Here is a 21,918-nt window from a genome sequence, read left to right as displayed (position 1 = left end):
ACTAAGGAAGCATGTATCAGAATTAAAAAGACCCATTGTCCGCAGAATCCCGTGAAGCAGCGAAAAATCTGCGTTATATATTTAGATATGCTTACATATAAAATCTGCGATAGAGTGAAGCCGCGAAAGTCGAAGCGCGATATAGCGAGGGATTACTATATACTCAGCTGTCAGCTGACATTGTCAAATATGTTAACCTGGAGGGTCGGATTGGGGGACTGATTTAATGAGTGCACAGGGAAGGATTTGCAAGTAATGCAGCCAATAATCCTTTTTCTTGTTTTGTCCTCAGATCTCAACAGAAAGACCCAGATAAGGAACACTTATGTCATCTCAAACCCCACCTCTGACGCTGCATATTCCAGTACCACGAAATAAAAAAGCCACCAACACGAAAAGTGATCATCATTTAATAAGCAGACAGAGAGGACAGCAGGGGATAAGCAGACAATTTTGTCTGCCATAAGCTATTTATTACTTTGGCTTAGCTTGAACTGCTAATAAATGGGGTATCCTTGTTTTTGTTTTGTTTTTTTAAACAACATACAGTATTGAGAGGTGGCACGGTGGCGCAGTGGTAGCGCTGTTGCCTCGCAGTAAGGAGACCTTGGTTTGCTTCCCGTGTCCTCCCTGCATGGAGTTTGCATGTTCTCCATGTGTCTGCATGGGTTTCCCCCAGGTGCTCCGGTTTCCTCCCACAGTCCAAAGACATGCAGGTGTTAGGTGTACTGGTGATCCTAAATTGTCCCTAGTGTGTGCTTGGTGTGCGGGTGGGTGTGTGTGTGCCCTGTGGTGGGCTGGTGCCCTGCCCAAGGATTTGTTCCTGCCTTGCGCCTTTGTTGGCTGGGATTGGCTTCAGCAGACACCCGTGACCCTGTGTTAGGATATAGCGGGTTGGAAAATGACTGACTGACTGACTGACAGTATTGAGATTCTGTTATACCAAAACTTTATAATAGAATACTTCACTTGCCTTCCTTGCAATGCATCAAAGAGAAAAGCACCAACCTGAACAGGATTATATGGTGTTAAATATTAGATAGCATTCAAAACCTTATTCTTTCATAATAGCACATTAACAAACATTTAACATCAACACACTACTATGATTCAGATTCAAAGGTCTAGAAAATGATTCAAAGATCTATGTTAACACATCTTATAAAATGCGGGTAAAAATTATGACATTAGTAAAATATATTCTCTATTCATGATAGTTTTAATTAAATTCAAGATGTCTAAATGTGCTTTGTAACAGTGGTTTTGATGGATTAACCCAAATAACAGGCTCAATGGCAACTCTGGGATATTGAGCATCCAGAAATTATCTGGGATTTTTTAATGAAGATGGGTAACATGTAAAATCCGTCATTTGCACTATCACTTAGATTTAAAAAGATATTGTAAACAAAAAAGAAAAATCCACACACACTCACCAACATTCGGGACAGCTGGTGGCTCTGTGTCTTAGTAACCGCACTATTAATTCCCATATGATTTACACTGAGGCTTTAGGTAAGGTAGCTGAAGAGGGTAATTAACAATTTAATGTGCAATTAAAGTGTTATTTAGCAATTGAACACCACTTTAATGAACACTTAATTTAAGTTTAGTGTACATTATTCTGATGTGGCTTTAGAGTTTCTTCTACAACAAGCACATTTTATTACAAATACAGATAAAGAAAACCTAATTATAGATAATGCATAGACTTTCATAATCTTTTAGAAAAGTTTCCTCATGCCTGTTTTATACAAAATGTACTGTCTGTCACTTGGCATGGTGGCAGTATTGCTGAAGAATGTGATTTAAATTATTTGAATATAAATTAATATAAAAAATAAGAAAAGACCACTCAAGTCATGAATGTGAACTCAAAATTTTTCATTTCTGCTGCAGTAGCAGTGTGATTATTGTAAGAAACAAGAAAGAATGCATCAGCCTTTCTACAATTAAGAACAGACCATAATCAGAACGGCAAGTACAAAGACGAATACAAAAAATAAAAGTTAAAAAACAGTAAATACTGAAGAGTCACTGAAATAATTTAGACAGGTTGTAGAAATGACAGAAAAACATTCCTCATTGCAGACCATCTCGCAGCCCTGCATGCAGATGACATTGTTGTTGCATTATAATACATTTGGTTAATATCTTCACCATTGGTAACATACAAGATCAGCGCACACTACAATTGCTTACATAGTTTTTTGCAATTAAAGCAGAGGCAGGTTAAGTGACTAGTTCAGGGTCATACAATGTGTCCCAGATGGAAACCAAAATTATAATGCTGTGCTTTAAAGCCCAACAATGTACCTACTATACTCATTTTACTCTGTGACATTGTATGCAATGCTAAAGTTAAATATTAATATACCAAGGACCATATTTATCACTGTTTGTTAGTTTAGAAACCTGTCTTACTTAGCTACTACTTGTGATAAAGTAGTCTTTATAGGTAACTTAAATAAACCTGTATTAATTTGTTTTTATAGCTGTGTAGCTCTGCTACCTGCCTTTCTTATTTCTGATGGAATGTGTCCCTGAAAGATGAAAATTAAACAACTTTCATATAGATTATAAAAGGAAAGCTTTAAAGCTCTAATACTAATGTGAATCAGTGTCTGTCAAAATGATTGCAGTTGGATGTCCTAGTACACCATCTCAAGTTCAAAGCACTGACAATGAGAACAATGTGGAAGATAAGCTAAACAAATGAAACAAAAGAAAGCAAAGAAAAGCATTTTTTTTTCATTCTTCAAAATGTTCAAAAACGAGAGCTCCTTTGCAAGTAGAGTTGTACCAGTTAGACACAAGTGCAATACAGGTACACCTATCCAGGCGATAAAAGAGGCTCTCACAAGAAGCAGAATTCACAAAACTATGTTCATATCACATCAAAGTTATTCAATTAAAAACCCATAAAGTTTACCTTGTATTACATTTTGTTTTGACAGGTACTTTACTAACACTTTCATCGAACCTAAAAAGAATACCCTCTACAAAAATTTCCACCTCTGACTGACTACTCAAGAGTTTTTCTGAATTATAACAGGTCCTAAACGTCTTTTTCATCATTTTATATCACATTTAATTATCACATTCATAATGTAAATTTTTCACCTCCTAAAACCTTTTACTATTTTGTTATAATGGATTTGCTCCTCAACAGAGGGATATATGCCACAACCATGAGACTCTAATAACAGTTCCTCAGAATTTATGGATAGTCTCAGATCTACAAAACTCAACCAATAAGCACTGCTTGTCTTTGAAAGAGACGTTAGATAAAACATAAATGAGGACCAATGAAGTAAAAACAGATACACAATGGCTTAAAAAAAATGCACACTCTTAAATCAGAATGGTAAGTAAACGGAAAGATACCAAATTACAAGTTAATAGTCAGCCTGGGCTGAGTATTAAACAGTATAAGAACACATTTGCATGGATATACTGAAAAACAATCTAAATTAACAAGTGAAAATACTGGCAAACTTTGACTTTTACTCATCAAGAAATACTTAGAAAACAAACATGCCTTAACGGTACCAACAGGTAAAAGCAGTCTGTTTGAAAAGACATAGATTGTTTCAATGCCACGGGGCAGCTAATGAAAAGGCCCGGGCTCTTTTTGCTTAGAATGTGGAAAAGTCAAAAGTGACTGTGAATAAGACCTTAAAGATCCTGAGGCTGATACCACACAAAGAAGCTCAGTGAGAACTAAACCATGATGAGCTGTGTAAACTAACAACAAACTTTTAAATTGAGCTTTGTACCTCACAGAAAGTAACAAGAGAGTGGCCAGATTGGTGAAATACATGCCTCTTCGTAGTACCATAGTCCTAGTGCTGCTATCTGCACTAACTGTAGCCAGTGTAATGGAGAGCAATAAACACCCATGCAAAGTGCATTTCAATAATCGAATTGTGAGGTAATAAAGGCTTGAATAACTATCTCTAAATCCCTCAAAGTAAGAAAAGCTTGGAAATTCACATGAAATGAGAAAAGCTGCTCCTGACAATTGAATTTATCAGAAGCACAAATCTGAGCTCTGACTTAGGAATAAAACCTGATCTCTTAACAGCCAACTTTGATATATTTCCAAAAGCCAGGATTCAAATTCTTAACTTGATCAAAACTACCAAAAACTACCAGCTCAGTTTTGTTTTCATTAACCTGAAGGAAGCTTTGATCTCATTAAAACAGTCAGTAAGGGACTCAATTTGGTGAGTATCCTCAGGGGTCAGAGACAGATAACAATCATCCGCCTTACAATCTGCTCATTCACATTGGCTAGCTCCTTTGTGCTAATTTTTGTTCCAGGAAAACTAAAAGTACTCAAAAAATGGAGTGGGGTGTGATTTTTGCTTTATCTTGGTTGCCTTTGTCCCACTTGCTAAGAAAGGGATAGTAGATATTAAATATGTCATATACCATGAATGTCATATGCAGAATTTTTTATGGGTTAAAGGATGCAAATAAGTACAAAGTCAGGTGTCTACTGTATTTAACATGTTCTATGGCCACAAGAAACACCAGGCAGAAAACAACTTGTGCATCCCACACACAGGCCATAGAAAATCAAATAATTCTGTTTTAGCAGACAATTCATAATGGTATAAAGTACCTAATTAAAGTTATTTTTAAAAACTGTTTAAGAAAGTAATTCTTGAAGATTTAAAAATGAAGACCATCATTGAGGCCACATATTGAATCCAACGGAGAGTTAATTTCAATTGGCCAGGAAACACTTCTGACAGAAAGGTGGTGAAATATGTCAAGTCATTTCTTGAATACGGCTAATGACTGAATCATACAATGTAGCTGTTAGTTAATGAAATGAGGTTGATGAACTTAATGTAGGTAGTGTGAAAATTATTTTTGCTGAATCAGCACCTTGTACTCCCCTGAGGTTTCTTTTCCCCAAGAAGGGTACTGGCTGGGGTTTTTGTTTCCCTCTCCTCCAAAGTCAACTGGCCATAACTCAAAAATGAATGCACTTTATATTGTCACGATCTGTTTATGCTAATCAAGCTTACATTTCTCTGTCTTACTATGTGTTTACAATGGTTTGTTTATGTATGTAAATGTTTTTATGGTTTAGAAAATTAGAGATAATGCATTATACTTGTATATCTGTGAAAACACACTGGACTTGTGCTTAGTGAAGAGTTCTATTCAGTGTAAACTGAATTGAATTGTTTAAAAATATGTATGTTCTTAATACCATAAAAATAATTTAAATTTAATGACAGTCATGTCTATAGCCCTTACTTTAACCATATAAGTTTAATGAAACTGATTTGTATGTGTGACCTAATCATTATGTTCATTTTAGAAAAGCAATATTAAAAAAATTAACGACCAACAGTAAATAACATCTAGAGAGGCAACTTTGTTAATTTAAATGCAAACTAAAGCATGGCTCAATAGCCCCGCTATGACATTCAGCCTCTAAAAATATGAATTAAAACACTGCAATGCCAAAGGAAGTTTTTCTGTTTGTAGCATTTGCTCTTGTCAACTTTAATAAGACATTGTAATGTACACCTTTGCTTTGCTACCCACAACTTTCTTTGGTAACCTCAGACAAACCAAACACAATGGAAACTTTGGCATGCCTACTCAAATTTTGCTTCTAACAGCTGAGATCTCCCATCTGTGCGCTCGATTCTGCTTGTTGAATTTAAATTTCTGCATCTAAGCATCTAGCACTCTGAAATTAAATTAAAAGTAAACATGTTTGATTTTGTTAGGTCAAGTGACATTATAGAGAACTGTAAATGTCAGCAGAAGAAAACAAAAAACAGAAAATCAGACAATTAGAAGAAAACAACCAAGGCCATGACTTAATAACATGTGTTCAATTCAGTAGGAAGTAAATTTATGTTAATTCTATGCACATACTGTACTGTTGTGAAGGATATATAATTTAAGAAAAGGGATGGATATTTAGCTGCTGGGATCACGTTCAGCATAACTGAGCCTTGTGTATTTTGCTAATGAATATCTGAGTGGTCCCAGAAATATGCCTTCTAAGCAAGTTAATTTTAATTTGTTCTGTATTACTGAGCATACTATTAAAAAAACAAGGCTTATCTGCAGGCTAGTGCCATGCACTTTCATAATGAGCAGTACTATGGAATTTAAACTCAGAGGACAGCAGAATATGAGAGAAGGTTTGAAGAACTAACAGGGGGCCACACCAATTCCTCCATCCTGGCAAAGCATAGCAGAGAAATCCAACTTAACTTAAGTGGGATATGGCAGCTCTAAAAACAGGGCATGTTGCCTGCAAGGATCCGTTTCAGGTCTGATTCCTTAAAGGCAGTTTGAGGAAGCAGAAACTAAAGGAAGCTGGAGGTCCTGTAACAACAGATGGTGATTCCGAAGCTGGCCCCACAAGTGCATGCCTACTTTGGGGAAAACCTTTAGCTGCATGTATCTTTGCTGTTTTGTATTATAGTATTGCCACTCTTTTAAGGAGATATACAAATAATCATTTCATTGTACCATATACACTACAGTATAAAGTATACACACATATTTTGACAACCTGACTTCCCTCTTCATTTATCCCTCCCTTTTAGTGTTCAAGAAAAAGTAAAATGCATTACTTTATTTTTGATATTATGTACACTTGAAAAAACAAAGGTAGTCTCTTCTATTACTTTGGTATATTAGAAGTAGACCAGCCTAGACACAATGTTTTTTAGGGTCTGGAAAAAAAGTTCCTTAAATGGGATTAAGACAAACAAGACATGAACAGAGCAGTAGCCTCCTGTGTCAGCAGTGTACAATGGTCCAAAAAAAAAATGTGAATTCTGAATACACCATTAATGTGAACAACATTAATCATAAAAATGCTAGTCAATACAAGGGAATGCTCCTCACTGATTGGAGCAATGTGATCAGGTCACGTGTTTATCTAACTTGATAGAGAAGAATCTGTGTCCTGGAAGAGCCTAAAATAGAGGGTCTCAACAGGCAGTAAGTGATGGCAGGATGGAGCTACACATCAATGTTCCTTTGAAATTATATGTAAACACAGATATGGCAGTCCTACTAGAGTTATCAAGAGGAAATGAGGACAAGAAAGACCATGCTTTTATGTGAGGGAGAAACCAGTTGCTGGCAATGAAGACTACTACATTCCCAAGATTGTTCCTTTTTGATAGAGAATCAGAAGAAGCTAATAGGATACTGAAAATATTGGCCCTTTGACAGAAGACCTTTGCCAGCAAGGAAAGAAATTGCTCAGATACCCATAGTAGGATTTTATCTCAAATACTTGAGCTATTATATGAGAATATTTTAAAACATAACCATAGTACCATGAATTTTTATTCATTTCTATAAAATACTGATATTGTGAAACAGTGTCTCAAACATGGGCAAACAGGCCTGTCAAGACTCAATGTCCTTAACCTTAAAAAGGTCTCAGCAAAATACCCAGGACAAGAAGTAAACAGGACCAAGGGCCACTGTAACAATGAGGGAGGCAGACATAGCAAGGTGGTTAAGTCCAATGTAAGCAAATTTAATTTATAAGTAGACATTATTTAATTTTTCTAAAAACATTCTATTCCATAGTGTATTCCATTTTCTTTAGTGAAAACTAAATACAATCATACTTGTGCCATAAAATTTGGTTACAACTGTGCCCCAGTTTTGAAAATGAATGAGAAAAAAATATATTGCACACACCCCATCATTTTATGAACAATCCAGAAGATTCATACATCCAGTCCACAAAGTCTTTCCCTGGTATTCTACACCTTACACCATTCTACTTTAACATCACTTTCCACTGAAGCATATTCAAAAAGGGACTACAGACTTGTCAAAACCAAATACATCTGAAACAGTTCCTTCATGACTTTTAACTTAAAATGAAAACCTGACTCTCCGCCCCCTGTATATTCAGGTTTTATAGATTTTTCAACTAATCAGCTGACACAAGTTGAAGCCCACTTGTACCTCTCTCATGTGCATACACCTGCTATTAAAACACGGCATGCATTTGCATACGCAAGCCCACATTAAGCACAACGAGAAAGCAGCATGTCCCAAAACGCTACAGCTACACTTTATCCCAAAGAGACTCCCCCTTGTGGAATCTGCTTCTCTCCAGTTTACATATCTACCTGTGATGAAAGCAGGACAGCATACAGAAATCGGAGACATCCATGCCGTTTATCTTGTTTGTAATGCTCTTAAGATGAATACCGACCTTAAGCCCAGAATGATGGACCTGCTCCATTGCCTTACCAGAAGCTGACTGCGCACTATCAGCCTCAAGTAAGTTGAGCGAAACTGTTTATACAGTAATCCTTAGTAGTGCCCTCTTTATAACGCAACAGTTAGGGCACATGCAAAGCTATATACAGTTAGGTGCTTCATCACAGGGTCTCAAAATAAATATAAACCTAGACCAGGACTTCACTAGTCTACCTAGAAACAGACATTATGCCCAGGTAGGTGGGCCCCCGACTTAAAAAAAACAGCCCAAAATGGGGCTCTGGCTCTAAAAGTTCAAAAACGCTTTAAGAATATCAAAAAAAAAAAAAACAAATGCTGTTCAAGGGAGAGGATGACCATAAACCTCTGGTGTGAGAAGACAAAGGCAAACAAAGTATTTACATAAGAAAAAAGGAGGTAAAAAATGACAAACAGGAAAAAGGCAAAAAATACAGCAATAAAGAAGCAAAGAAGTTAAAATCCAGAATCTAGCAAACAGAAGCCAAAAACGAGAAGAAAAAATCCAATAAACTGGAAAAAAGTCAAACAATCCTTAGAATAGTGACCCACATTATACAACCATCAATGAATCCCTGAGGGTCCTACACATGAACCTTACATGTAAAGACAGGGAGCGGTCCCTCAACAATGACATCACGGTGGCCTCGTCTCTTGGGGTCCCCCCCCACAGAAAACAAGGAACATAAGTAAGCAGCATAAATGCACAATATGTACAGTAAATGCTAAACAAAAAATTACAAAAAAGCAAAAAACTTGAAAAGTAATCATTCAAAAACAACAGAAAGAACCAAAAAGAAGTAAACAAACATAAGCCAGGGTACAAATCCTGGCTGAAACATAACAACGTACTGTAATGTAATTTATTTTTCTACTCTTTTTTTTTTTTTTGAATGAAGTTGTGTCAGACTGTTACAAAAACTGTAATATGAAAACTCTTGATTTAATTCATCCTATTTACATCTTTTTTAATTGTGGAAATGTATTTCAAGTTTCTCGGAATTCTTCACAGAAAGGCTGGGAATATTAATTTATGTTACATAACTCATATATCAGCACACTGTCTTAATTTAATTCTGTGCAAGTTCTTGTCAAAGGAGTCCTTATGTTTTTAGTAGGATGTTTTAGCAGTATTTGAGATTGCGATGTTTGATCATTAAAATTGAGTTTGAATATATGTGAAATAAATTTGCATTTCAAATTCTTACGGCTACACGAATGTATAGTGCATTCAGAAAGTTCCTGTATTCAGGACCCTTCACTTTTTTATATTTTGTTATGTGACAGCATTATGTTAAAATCATTTAAATTCTTTTCTGCCTCATCAAAAAACACTCAATACCTAAGACTGATAAAGAAAAAATAGAATTTTGGACATTTTTGCAAATGTACTCAAAATAATATAATAAAATATCCCACTGACAGAAATATTCAGACCCTTTAGTCCAGGGGTCCTCAACTCTGGCCCTGGACCGCTACTGTGGCTCTAGGTTTTCATTCCAACCCTTTTCTTAATTACAGACCACTTTTTGCTATTAATTAACTTCTTTTCCCTTCATTTAAACTCTGTTCTGCACATTCAGCAGAATGAGACAACATTTTCAGTTAAGTTTCTTGCTTTTCTCTTTAGTTACATCAGTTTATGAATTCTAAATTTAGAATAAATTAGCCTTTAAGTGCCCAAGTGTCAAATGGAGTTAGAGAAGAAGTAGTGTGAGTACTGTTTTTTAAAGACATTGCTTGTAGTTTCATATTAAGTGCTTCTTTGCTGTAACATTATGAAAACCAAACTGAACCCAAATGCTCAATTTAAATGTGGATAGAATATTGGGTGTATGAATTTCTACAGCAGTGCTAACTCTTGGGATACACCATCTGTTGGAATGTATTTTGCTATGGATATAATATTAATAATAAAAATGCACTTCTTTTTTAATACCAACAGACTGCACAACACAAGCACTAGCAATACAACTGTGAGCACTAAGCCTATACATCAGGAGTGGATGGCATTGACAAAAATACACATCATAGTATAATGACAAATTTTGGCAGATTTGGTATAATCCATGTGTATACACTTTCACAGTAAAATGTATCTTAACAAATGTATTAAACATTAATTGTGCACAAAGGCATTACTCTCATTTGTTGAAAGGCTTGTTAACTTGATGTTATACACATAGATTTGCTAGGAGGTAATCACTGCTCTGAACTGATAAAAGAGTAGTTTCTTTCTCACTCATACAGCCCAACAAACACAGGACAAGTCCCCTCTCCTCTTTTCATGTTAGATGCTTTAAACATACATACATTGTTAACGTCCAATGAAGAGTAGTGGCATTGACTCATCAATCAAGTTAAACTACACATCGCTATGGGACACAGGTCACATACAAGTCCACACACAAGCATATTACCTTTAAGACACTAATACACTAACATGAAATCACATTTCCTGTTTACTTTTGCCTGTTGTGAATGTATTGTCCTATCTCTATGATACCACATTCCAAATGAAAGGTACTGTGCTAATCTTTAGCAGTTATAAATATATAAATATGGTGGAGTATTCTTGCTTGAGACACCATTCGTAGAAAGCATAATTGACATGGGTGCCCCCTTTAATCTGTCCTCACCATCAGGAAGCATCTCTGCTCCAGCAACCAACCAGTCAAGAAACCCCTATAAAGGGCAAAATCTCCTACTCCTACTAGTATACAGTAGATTTAATTAAGTTTACTTATTGCACATTTTTAAAATTATTTATTGCTTCTTAAGAATTGTTATTATTAGGAGTTTTCAGCACTTCCTGAGGTTTTTCATGTTTTTGAGGGGAATCAAAATGTTGGCATTCCTGTAGAGGCGGCAGGTATGGAATCCTCTTCAGCACATACTGATGTGAAGCGGTTTCTATATCAAACACAGACTATTGATAAGGCAAACATTTGATAAAAAACCAAAACTGGAAAAACTCCTTTGTTTTCACATTGTAGACTGAAAAATGAGGCATAATGACTGCTCATGTATTACTAAAGTAGGTATAATAAGCAGCAATCAGCTATAATTAATGTTCACGGTAAAGAGTTAAAAATGATTGCTTTCAAAATTTTTATACTCATTTGGTTGTCATGACTGTTCAAAAGTTGCTCTGAAGTCAGTGTCTAACTTGGATCCTGGTTGCTATGGAATCTTACTTACAGAATAATTCTTTTAGAAAATGCGAAAAGCTGTTTTGAGTTTCTAACCCACATTTTGTGTATATTTGAATTTAGCACAGATGAGGCTCCCCTAGCTTCGAAAGTCACAAGTGGAAAAATTTTGCAGGTTCTATCAAACTGTTCTCTTGACATGGAATGACACTATATAAAAGCCAGATAAAAGTCTTCTACCTTCACACAAAGCACGGCAGCCTTCTGGAGAGCTAGTTCTCCAGACAAAATAAAAAAAATAAATAAATAAGGAAAACATATATGAGTAGATAAACTATACTTTAATGCCAGATTAGAAATTCAAATGGTGTCTTTTTGGAAACACCTGCCCTTCTCATTCAATGACCTCATGTAAACACTGCTATTTAAAGCAAGTAGGCTGGCACCAGGATTGCATGAGGATGCAATCTTCAGGGGAAAAAAAGGGAAAGACTAAAAGTTTAAGTGACTTTGATGGTGACATGACACCAAATATGCCATTACTGTATAATGTATCACACCTACTATGATTTCTATGCACAACAAGGTCAACAGGTAAAGTGAGAAGGGTCTACCAAGCAAAACATTCAGCCAACTGCAGTCTTTTAGTCAGATGATGACAATGAAGACTTTTTCACAGCGGCAGGAAAGCATTAGTCAACAGCTAAATCAAAAAAGGGTGCTGTAAGAGGCAAGTCAGAATGGAAGACTGATCACAGTTTGTTAAAGACAGTGTGCTTAGCAGCCAAACCCCTAGCATAAGCATACTAATGTCAGTTTAAAAACAATTATTTACTATCCTAAGAATTACAAATAGTGATAATCAAAATAGGCAAGATTTGATTCGTATTGCAGGCGATTTTGAACTGTAAAACACAAAACTCACTAAAGAATTTTCAAGTGGGTTTAAAAGGTTTTGTTGGTAGTAGAAAACAAGCCTCAGTCACACTTTCGTGTTTAACTGTGTTCTTCTTTTCTGTAGCTGGCAATGCATGTAATATGTGCCACACTAACAAATCAATTTAAGCCTCTTGTTCACAACACCACAGTAGCGTTGTCACACACGTGCGTTTAGGAGACAGCTAAAGGGCCTGGGGAACTATAATACTACACCAGACCAGGGGGTGGCAGAGTGTGCTGACTGTCTCTCTCAGTTTCTTGCAGGCCATTCCTGGGAAATCTCACCAGGTTCCGGCACCTCTGTTGACATCACTTCCAGCTCTGGTACCTCTGATGACATCACTTCTGGCCCCGGGACCTCTGATGATGTCACTTCCAGCTCCGGGACCTCTGATGACGTCACTTCTGGCTCTGGCGCCTCTGTTGACGTCACTTCTGGTTCTGGACTAGATGACATAATTTCCTTCCCCAGCCCTTAAAACCACCATCTTACCTCCAAATGTTTTGGACTCTGTCTTGTGAACAACTCTAACCAAATATTACTAAACTTTTGCAGCTGGGAAATAATATACGGGTGGATGCCCCAAACCTTCATGATGTCTGAAGTCTCATTACTATCACATCGTGCAGTAATGTTTAGTTAGTTTAAAAATATTATGGGGGTGCATATTTTCCACACCAGTACATACCATCTTACACATTACTGTGTTTTCTTCACAGTAAAAATCTAACTACACAGAAAGCCACTGCTGCCTACTCCGTTATTACCTAGTAACCAGATTATTCTAGTTGAGGACACTTGAATAATTTGTTTTATTTTTCACTAGACATCTTTATTTAAATACTAAAAGTCAGGCGGATGAATGCAAAATTAATGCATGATAACACTAGAGAGGAGCTAAATCCTTTTCTTCTTGTGTGAATGGGCCAAATATTGTATAGGAAATGGAATTTATTTTTCAGTGGTTACAAATTTAATTTTGTACCAATTGGTTCACTCATCACTACTTATAAACTGGAAAGACTGCCAAATCTAACCGATTCTTGTGGATGGACGAATGGGCAAGTCCTATGAAACTCCTGCCACAGGATGTTCAAAGTGACAGGACACACTTTTATGGCAGCAGTGTACCTATTTTGCAAAACTTTTACAAGCCACAATCCCTGGAATTATTCCAGAATAATGAACATGACTGAGGATAGAGCTTCTTAAAATATTATGATGCACTTGATGCATATCATATATATGATGCATGCTTGTCAGAACTCTTGAATTGGCTTCAACATGCACAGCTGAATGCAGAAATCAATGCAGTTGATCAACTACTGATTTAATTATATAAGGTGTAAATTGCTACATCATAAATAAAAGGAATGCATGTTGATTTTAAGTTCATTGGCTAATTGAAACAAAGACAAAGGGGAGGAGATCATTTTAATTCCATAGAAGGTTCAAGATTACGACAACCAAGTAGTTTTCAGCTTATGTATATCTGTAATTGTTTATGTCACAATGCCAAATACATTTACGATTATTGTACAGTGGTCTTATACTACTGGATTATGTACTGCTGCTGCAAACCGCGTAACAATTTAATTCTTACTTAGACTAACAGTAGCTTCACTACTTCAGTGTCAACCCAATTTGAAGACATTTTTTTAAACCATTACAAAATACAAATAAACATTAAGCTATATACATACAGGTATCTCTGCTCCCAATCAGGTTGCAGACTCATTTTTGACTTAATATCTTAAAATCGGTGTACTTGGGCTTCTTTAATTTTCTTTCCCAAGCTCCTGTACTTGAGTGTGTCCCATTAACTCTGAATCACAATAATGCATATTATTATGCAAACATATACCTTCTTTCATGATCACTACAGTGCCACACTACCTATATTCCAATTTTGTGTTACTTTACTTAGGCATTCAATGAAAGAGACAAGAGTGCACTATGTCTGCCCAATGTCTTTGGCCGGCTGCTCTTTAAAAATATGGACGTTAGTCTCAACATATAAGGTGGATGATGTTCTTGAACCATTGAAAAGTTGATTTGACGCTTCAGTAACTGGGAACATTTTACCAAAATGTTGATCTCAATAAGTTTACCCATCATAGCTGAGCTGTATATTTATTAATAAATCCACTCATATAACATAGGCTGACATACATGTGCTCACTTCAGTTAAATAACAAATTCTATAGATTACAAAAAATATTCTCTACAGTCAAATCACAAAACCTAATCATTTCCACATAAAGCACAGGATGTTACCCACTAGCAAGTTTCTCAAGTCTAAGGTTGCTACATTCATGCACTATGAAATTGTTTTGGAGTTACTATTTGTAATGTCACACCTTCCCACTTTCTTCTGTTTGTGTGCATTTCTATGTAGATGCTGGGAGAAATGTGAAATCTCTGCTGATGTACTGCTCACTTCAAGCAATAAGTAATTACAGATAAGATATTTTCTTGTGAAAACAAAAAGCAAAGGAGTATATCACATTTCTCTAAATATGCCACAGGACTGAAAAATACCAATTACTGTCTGAGGAAAACATTTTTTTTTCTTTAACTTTACATAACAAAATTACGAGAGAGACAGAAGTAACATTAAAATCGGGTAATGCACTCATCTCACAAAGCTGCTGCTTGTAGCTACAACCTAAAAAGACAGTGACATGAAGTTTCCCACTTGAAACTTAGGCCTCCCCATAGAACATGGTCGTAGTAGTTGAAGAACAGACGATATGAAATGTCAGCAATTATTTTCAAAATAAAGTAAGATGGTTTGCATCTGATTGATAGTAAATTAACCTGTATCTCTTGATGTCTGGAAAATTTTATACATCAACAATTTGTTTCCATCAATGTGGAGAGACTCGCCTGTGTGTTCAAAAGAGCTTACCGGGAGGCTCAGAGATGTTCACAAAATAATAGTGCAATTATAAATATTCCCTTTATTACTTGAACATATTGCAATATTATCTAACACCTTCTCCACGTCTTGAAAAACATGGAAATAAACGTTCACTTGGTTAATGACATTTTCAAGGACATTTCTCATTTCATACGTGTTTTCCTAAGCTATAAAATCACATCCTTAAAGGGGTTGAGTTGGGCGGGGGACTTGACTGTCTGAGACAAAAGAAAATATAATCCAACATGTAAAATACACTGAAATGCAATGCATATTCAACTTGGCATGATTTTTATGAAACGGGAATTGCCTACATAGTTTCAATGCTAGATTGCTGCACTTTTAACAGCATTAATCACAATTAAACACATCTTATAATTTAATATCAGTTTTTTTACACCACTTTTGAGGAATTTTAGCCCAGTCTTTTTTGTAGAGGTACTTTAAATCAGACACATTGGTAGGTTTGCATTCATGAACTGCTTGTTTCAGGTTCTGTCAAAGCATCGCTAATACGTTAAAGTTTGGAAATTTGACTAATTTACCCCAAAACTTTACCTTTGTTTCTTTTCAGCCACTAATTTTTACATTTCTTTTTGTGATTTGGGTTCTTGTTTTGCTGTATAACCCAATTACATGTTAGCTTTAGGTCACAGGCAGATGACCAGACATTCTCTTTAAGAATATTCTAGAAAAGTGCTGAATTCATAGTTCCTTCAATAACGACCAATCTTCCAAGCCCTGAGGCAGCAAAGCATCCCCACACCTTTTCCCCTCATCTCTTCTCGAATTTTGTTTAGAGAAGGCACAGTGTTCTTGTAGAAACCTTGTGGTGACTACTTCAAAGGTCAGCATTATGGTGAGATTTAGATTAAACAGGGGGGGCTGTGTTCAGTCATCTCAGTCTGTCAGTTGACTTTGGACAAACATTTGAGTGAGTGACCAAGGGACGATTAACTTTTCCTAAGCGCAATACATGTGCTGGATAACTTATTGCTTAAATATATGTACAGTAGTAGCAAATGGCTGTATATGTTTATTCTGGTTCCATTCAACTGATATTACATTTTGTCTAAAGATAATAAGCTATTCAATGTGACAAATGAACAAAAGCAGAGGATATCAGGAAAAGGCAAATACTAGATATAGTTTCATAGCTTTCAGTTTTATCTCATTTTTAACTCAAATTATTTGTGTATTGTTAAAGGAGACAGAGAAAGGTGCTTTGACTTTGTGAAGATGTCTCTGATACATATATCCAAAGACAGATATGCAGTATAGAGTTGGTAGTATCAGGCATGTTACTCAAGAAATGGAGCTGGCAGGTGGCAAAGAAGAGTCACAAGGTTTTGGCAGTGCTGCGTCATTTTGAAAACATCTTGTAGTTCTTTTGTTTTTTTTTTTTTGTTTTTTATTTTTGCAGAAGTAATATGACATTTGCACAGTTGTTGAAAACTGAATCAATTGAATCAATTCTGTCTGTAGTATTACTTAGAGTTAGCAGGGGCTTTACTCAACCTAAAGATTATAGATTACATTTTGCATTTTACCAAACCATCACATGTGGATGAAATTCTATTAACAAAGATCCCCACCTACTTGCAGTAACTTCTTCAAGCAGCCTGATCCAGTGAGAATATTTGATATGGTAAAACAAATGTAGGACTCACAGAACACTATTTCAGATTTTGAGAAACAGTGTGATACTTCAGTAACAATTTTATGTTTTGAGGACTTACAACTCCACTGACTCCTGACATTTTCTCCTTTTTCACATGACAGGATTTGTAATCGCAACAAACTGAATTGCATTGTTGAAAGTCTTTTTCAAAATACCTTGAAATAAAAACTGAAAAAGTATTTGTAATGTAATATCCTGCAAATTGTTAAGTTTTTTACATTATCATTTTGATCAGAGTCTCTTGAGGAACTGGTTAACTAGTCCAACTCAGTGTTCAGAAGTACTAATGTTGTCTAGAACTGCTGCACCTATCACTGTTTCAGGTTGCTTCTTTAGACTAGCCCATTGTTTTGTTAATATCCCTTCAGTCATAATAATGGTATTGATGTCACTTACTGCTTTTAGTAGAAAAATAGAAAAATCAGCAAGTGATAATGTCTTGTATTAAAAAAGAAAATTTATAAGAATGACAGCAGGTTCAGTCTTTAATGGAGCTGTCAGTGCCAGCGGTATCAAGAAAAAACAAAATGACAAAAACGGTACAAGGTGATTCGCTGATTTCATGCTAATGTTAACTATAAGTGGTGGTAAAGTGGCAAAGGGCTTAACATCACTGCCTCAATGTTCTAGAGGAGAAGTACTCAAGATCTGACCTGGAGGACAACTGAGGCTGAGGGTTTTCTTTGAAACATTTTGACAAATAAATGGTTCAGTCTTGCTTCTACATGATTTAATAGTGCAATTCTACTCTTATTTTGCATTCAGAAATATGTAGTAGTGCAGTGTTTCCCAAACATTGTAGTGTCACAGCCCAGTTTTTCACATGGCAGTGTGTTCATGACCCATCTTTCCTTCTCCAGTGAAGTTAGCGCAATCGTCTTAGCAGGAGGAATGGGGTGATCCCACTTGGAGAATCGATTGTCAAACCTTTGGGTTCCATGAAATCACGTAAGCATTATATGAATCAAGTGCGACCTTCAATGTATTTCCTCCTTAATGAATCGAGCATGATTGTCAGAGTGGGGCTTAGGGAGGTTGTCCAATATCAGCCACGATCCACCTAAAATGCTGCTGCTGCAGTGAAAAAGCAAAATTATCAGACTGGTGGATGGGGCTTTGTCCAGGGTTGGCTGCAATCCACCTGCTATATTGCTGCTACGAATCGAACACAATCATCATTGAACAGTGTGGGTTTCATCCAGGGTTGGCTGTGGCCCACCTGCAACGCTGCCATGGCTATGAAACACGGTGGTAGTAAATTTCCACTTAAAGTTCAGAAATGAGTATTGTTTGCCATTACTTTAAATGTTAATTTTCTTTTAACATAATCTTTTAATTCACCACTGTAAAAGGAGTTTATTCTCCTAATTAGACCCAAATACTGACGGTTAATGATGAACAGTACAAACACAAGTGCAAATTACACTAAATAATAAAGAGAAGCATCTACTTCAGTATAAAATTAACATTTGAAATATTAATAAAAAATGAACAGAGCATAAAAAAGGCAAAATCTTAAAAAGCAAGGAAAAGAATAATAATTTATGTCGCACACAAAAATGCTTGCTACATTCTCCAAAATTTTGTGAAACCCATTTTGTGATCTCTGCATTGATGCAAAACAGGCAGGGAAATAAAAGCATGTTTAATAAAGGCTGGAGTCCAGTTTAAATCAGAAGGTGGTGAGATGAACACCTACAGTTGAAGGTGGTCCACAGGACTAAACTTGATGAGCACTTATAGTTAACTGTTTTATTACTAGTTAGCACAAAAATGAATGTAATATTGAATTAGCTACTTTGCTTTAACATTGTGTCATTTGCACCAGTGTCTGCTCTGCTTGTCACTAATTTCAAGTATGTAGATAAAATTTAAAGAGCAAACTCCACATAAATAAGGTGAATTGAAATAAAAATGGTAAAAGAAAGTTAAGAGTTTATAACCATGACAAAGAATTAACATTTCAGTTTATTCCAAGTGCAAATATCATACTACAACACTTTTATGAATGCAGAATAAGAAAAGAAAAAAGGTCAGGTAAACAATCAGATTGATGATGCATAACAGTGACCCGCTGATTTGTGAAACTGGTTAATATGAAAGCCTGTAGCCACAGTGGTACACCAGGACTCAACTTGGGAACCCCTGCTTGAGAGTCTTCAGTCCACAGGCACTGTCTGTACAGAATTTGAAAATGCAGCCCACAACAGACACTGGCTGTCTGTGATGCCCTTGGTGCTCACAGCCCTGGGGTCTCTTCCTTTTCCCAGCACATTGATAGTCATAACCAAGATGGACTAGGGAGAATGAGCACACAAACAGCAACTATGGTGAAAAAAGTGCAAAGTGTGCTTATTAAAAAAACCCAGTTAGTGTCCACAGTTTGGTGCATAAATCCTCAATAAATAATCTGTAAAAAGAGTGCTATGTGAGTAAGTTAATATAAATCAATGCATAAATCCAATTAAATAAAATTAAGGATAACATCTGTTAGAATTGATTCCTTTAGTTTCATTCCCCACTGCCCTCGATCTCTTTCTCCTGTCTCATCCTGCTCACCCAACTGGCATGCTAAGCCAACTCTTATCTCAACTCCACCTTCGTTGGTAGGTGCAGAGATGCTCTGAGCTGGACTCCACATCATCCTGCTACCATCCTTTGGTCCAGCAGGATCCCTGGAGCATTTAATTATCCCCGCTCCTAAAAATCAGCAAGGGATGATCCGCTTCTGGAATGCCTTTGCTTGTGCTCCTCAGCTAGGCTTCACCAACTGCTTACCTCCTTCGTACCACACTGGTCTCAGCCTTCACTTCCCTTCACTGTCCTCTTAATTTCTTCCACTAGATTTCTTTTCCCTTCTGATGTCTTTACTTTCCCTTCCTTTCCTGCTCTGACCTTTTTATCACCTTATGCATGCAGGTACACTAAACGATCAATGAAGGATGCTGTACTGACTGTGCTCGTGCACATACAGAAGCAATTAGCCAATTCCCTCATCATGTTCTCTGCAGCCAATCGGCTTTCCTCTTGCACACCTACACTCATGAGGCTTGAGCTGCACTATTTTTTTTCTTTTCTTTTGAAAAACCTGCATTTGCTCAGACACACCATGGACATAACACATGCCAACAACATACTGTCCATAATCCTGAATGTTTTATTTGTAAAGTGCCACTGTTGAATGGAATAATCTAGTGGCTTCCACGAAATGTCTTAGTAGTCATTTGACTACTAATATTTGATGGTCAAGGTGACAGTGAGTGGACCCACACTACACTATATGTTAATCTGACATCAGTAATAGCTGTGTTCTGCACATGTGACAATTAATAACCTTGAAACACTCTTTGAAATTCTTTGGTATTTTAGAATCACAAAGCTTCCATTGCTTTGACTGAGCATATAGTGATGTATCCAAGTTTAATACCCAGTGAAGTATCTTAATTTTTTCACAATCTAAATTCATTACCTTGAGGTTCTCCTTGGAACTGTGGAAGCACTTTAAAGCTCCCACATGCACAAACTTTGCTCATGTTTAAATTGTTCAAGAAGAATGGATTGAATTGGCTCATAGATAATCCCTGTATCCACTGTTTGCTACCTGACACTGCACTGTCATTCTTCAAATATCCATTATAATTCACTCCATGGTGATAACAAGGTCTTCTGTTGTTGATGCTGAAGGCCTTTCAGGTCTTTTATGGAATCACTGCATTAATTTGTATAATTGATGCTTTCTTGTGTCATACATATTTCAACCACTTTTTGCATATTTTTGCTTTTGTGTTTATTGCTTACTCGTGTGCTTCAACTTTGATGGATGGGAGGGCTGAGGTGAAAGGCTATTGTGTCTATACTAACTATACCTTTAAAGTGTTCTACAACAGGGTGAAAGGATTGTTACTGTTATTCAAGATAGTTTAAAGATTTTAAAAAAATCTGTATTTCTAAACCAAGTAACTAAAAAGGTATGGTAGTGCTCTGAAGAAAACAAAATTAAGCAAAAAACATTTTCTCATTTCATTTCTGAAAATTTTTGAAAGTCATAGTTTATGAAACTGAAATCATTTAATTGGTGACAGCATGCAGTAAGACGATAATTATTCATTAATGAGTTACAGGAATAAAACAATGGAATGTGGCATACAAAAAAAAGTGTAATTAATTAATGCAGTACTCAGATGTTAAAACTAATTGTTTTCCATATTTCCTTTCTTTTCCTTAACTTAACAAAGGATACAGTGAAGTTTACTGTTGCCTGTTTGTCCCTTATGCAAGTCCACATTGTTGATCCTTGTCCTTTTTATAACTGCAGGCTACTTATATTAAGTTTTTAATTTTTCTCAAATGAACTATGTGAGGAACTATAAAGGAGCTAATTAATTTACAGGACCCTTGAAGCAATTTCCTAACTAATGTATAAAAGCAATTAACAATGAAGGCATCGTATCTAACTGCACCTACATTGTTTGTTTCTTTGTGGAATAAAAGTTTATGACACCAATACATTTGAACATTTTTTTCTGTAACTTTACTGCATCTGTTTTGTTATCTAAGAAATACACAATGTTTTAGTTTAAAATGGTGAGACAATTAATAATTTATTGGTAAAAAGTAAACAGAGACAAGAAGACATTGCCTGGATAAGTATGAGGATCAAAGCTTTTGGGCAGAGCTGTCTATCACCAGAGTAGCTAACCAATCATATGTGTATAATGTCCAGAACCTCATGTGTAACTTTTGCATAAATAACTGCCTGTCTGAGAGATCAGGGAGCAGCAACAGGAGAAGCAATGTCAGATACCAAGATACGTCAGAAAGAGACAAGTGATTTAATCTAGATGTCAGAGAATCTAAATCATGCATCACACCGATGCTGAATCAAAAAGCTGCCCAGGACAAAATACACCTTTGACTTTGATGATTCTCAGTAAGCTTTCTAAGACTATATACCATCTAT

The 21,918-nt window shown here is 36.1% G+C and overlaps 1 protein-coding gene across 1 annotated transcript in view; it reads right to left on the bottom strand.

The window, feature by feature from the left end:
* Positions 1–21,918, bottom strand: part of uggt2 (UDP-glucose glycoprotein glucosyltransferase 2) — a 638,028-nt gene that overhangs the window by 50,559 nt on the left and 565,551 nt on the right. The window lies entirely within an intron of this gene.

This window comes from Erpetoichthys calabaricus, chromosome 4 (genome assembly GCF_900747795.2).
Source record: "Erpetoichthys calabaricus chromosome 4, fErpCal1.3, whole genome shotgun sequence".
NCBI lineage: Eukaryota > Metazoa > Chordata > Cladistia > Polypteriformes > Polypteridae > Erpetoichthys > Erpetoichthys calabaricus.
Note: the sequence above shows the minus strand (reverse complement) of the source record. Positions and strands in the feature narration are given on the sequence as shown.